The sequence below is a fragment of the Mytilus galloprovincialis genome, chromosome 11 (genome assembly GCF_965363235.1).
Source record: "Mytilus galloprovincialis chromosome 11, xbMytGall1.hap1.1, whole genome shotgun sequence".
Classification (NCBI taxonomy): domain Eukaryota; kingdom Metazoa; phylum Mollusca; class Bivalvia; order Mytilida; family Mytilidae; genus Mytilus; species Mytilus galloprovincialis.
Genome location: NC_134848.1, coordinates 60,862,556 through 60,865,546, shown reverse-complemented (window position 1 = coordinate 60,865,546; position 2,991 = coordinate 60,862,556).

Here is a 2,991-nt window from a genome sequence, read left to right as displayed (position 1 = left end):
TTTATATGTCAGATTTCATGAGTGTCATGATTGCTTTAACCTTATTATTCGTAATTGACCTAAGAGTAAGAGCACGTCTTCACTATCAAGCAACTCATATTCAGGCCAGACCTTACACGTTGACAGGATTTTGAAGAAAAGACCAAAACCAGTTTACTCCCAACGGATAAACTTTTGTCAACAGAAAACCTGTTTTTCATCCGCTAGACGTCCGTTCATGCTATCCGGTAAGGTTTGACCACATCTTTACACTAAGAATCGTGAATGTAGGTAAAACGTCAGGAAAGAGTTGTTTCACAACACAAGATCCATTTATGACAATCCCAGAAAAGGCCAGATTACATGTGTTTGTTACATAATGTGTTTAAGAAGCTTTATATGAACGGTTAATAAAACCTTAAAATCATTAACACGCTAATTGAAGCAACATGTTTTGGAATACATACATTTTTTAAAATATCTATTAGTTTATCATTCATATTTTAATGCTTTCCAAGGGTGTTAACAAACAAAATAAATAATGGTTTTGATAAACCAACAAAAATAATAGTCATGGCTTTTTATTGTAGGGATACCCGTTTCTGAGAAATGAAAATGTACAAATCTCGGGCTATTTAATAACATTTTTACCTACCTAATAAAATGAAAAAATATTAGGGGGAAATGGCCCTACCTCTTAAGGAAGTACAAAACACTACTTGTATACGTCATATCACAAATATTGCCGACTCTGTATGATTTCAGAGGAGTTGCGACTCAATGATATCGATTATTTACTTTAGAAGTAAAGGGGCTCTTACTTTGTGCATTTGAATTCATATAAACGTTGTTCGTTGGTATGGGAGTTTGTAAATATATTAGCCTAGTAAAAAAGTGGCTTACAAATGAATGCGGGCATAAGTCAAAACAGCGGTTGCTGTAATGAATTTAAACCGAAGGTGTTTTCATTTTGAGACACTTTTTTGATGTACCATATCATTCTGAAAATGTTGATTGTTCCGGTTTTTTTATATGAAACAGGAGAAAGTCTCTTATTAAAAAAAATGAATGTTTGACCTAATTGCTCTGTACCCTTTGTTTTTAAGTCATTTGCAACTGATTATTACAATTTGGTCTAAAGTTGTGATGTTGTTATACCACTGTCGAATCGTCGGACGGTTCAGTGTTCGTTAACAAGTATATTCCCGTTTATGTGTATGTGTTTGGTCAATTTCAGAAACCTGTAATTCAGTAATTAGAGTTTTTTCATGCCTGTCATTTTCTGTTTCGTTCATTTAAATGGTCAAATTAAACCAACAGTTTTATCGTATGAACTGTTCCCCATTTTTCAAGTCTGGCCTTTCTATAGTTTACTATATACATGTATATGGTATGAGGTTCCTCATTGTCGAAGGTTGTATGATGTCATACGATTGTTTATATCCACGTTTTTAGAACTTTGGTGGATAGTTGTGTCAATTGACCATTGAATTTTATCGTTACCGTGCAAAAAAAATGATAAGACCTGATGTAATAGGCAATACTAGGAAAAAGTTGCTAAAATAAAAGTATACTCTAGAATCACTATAGTCTGCGCGTGCATGAGCGCAAGGTACATTAATCGATTGTTTGTTTGAGTTATGATTATTTTATTAGACAAACATATGTCGTTTTAATATGGGAGCACAACAAGTACCACTTTAAAAAAAAAAACAATTGTCTGTTGAAATATCATTTAACCAAATTGAACCAATATTTTATCAGCTTCAACACTGAAGGTGAACATCATCGCTTACCCTCAGATTATATGCATGTACGAGTCAGGAACCTCTAGCCTGTATAAGTCTGGTGTATTTTAGGTTCATTTTTATTGTTTGAAGTTAAGTCCATCGTCTACTTATTCATAACTCATTCTAAATAATATCAAATAATATCGGAATAATTATGGCAAACAGGCAAGCAACAGTTACCATTTGGAAACATCTAACAAGTTATTATTATTGTTTTGGGTCCAGCTGTTGATCTCTTCAGAGCGACTTACTTGCTGCGTTGAAGACCTATTGGTGACCTTATACGATTTTTGTTCCGGTTGTTGTCTCTTTAACAAATGCATTGCTGCATTTCTCTATTCAATGCTCTCAGGCAAAGTTGACCTTAGACAAATGTTTAAGTTAGTGTTAGTTTTTTTTTCTTCTTCATTTGTTTCCTTTTTCCAGAAAATATATTTATTCATTTATTCACTGAGTATGCTGAGTATCTTTTGCAAGCCTTATTTTCATATATTTTTAGTGACTTATAAGCTTCAAGGATATTTACATGCCTCATTTTATATGAAGAATTTGATGATTAATTGCCTACACACTTGAATATTCTATACTTTTAGTGATGCTCACTGCGGGTATATATTTGTGTGTAGTCTTAAAGACCGTATTTTCCACTATATTATATGATTTTAGACGCAGTTGCAATACTTTATTTTTACTTTGTACAAGCAATATATAGAAATATTTATAGTCTGTTCCTGCAGCTCGATCTTTTTCATATCTTTTAAATGAACAAAATATGTTTAGAAACAAACTTTTTTATATTGTATAAGGTGGCCTTTGGTAATATAACTTTTTATGAGGTAGTCTTGTTCATTCTTGTATTTCGAATTTTTGGTTTGAGTGGTCGTCATCAAGATTAATATATATATATATAAACGCTCTGGACATGAAAATTAAATTTTTTAATTTCATTTCCTGGCACACAGTTAAGTCAACAAGGGTGACATTATTTCAGGGAGAAGCGTATATCTACTGGCATTATTTATAACAGACTTAACTATTCCGTTTATTTAAATCACAGATTAATAAGAAACTATGGTTCAGATTTGATGAGACAATGTTTACCTAAGTTGCATGAATATGGTTTTTGTTGCCCGTTCGTGGTCATATAGATATTCATGAGTAAAGGTGTTATGGATCCTTATTTTTCATTGTTGATGAAAACAAACTCAAACAGTCTCACCAA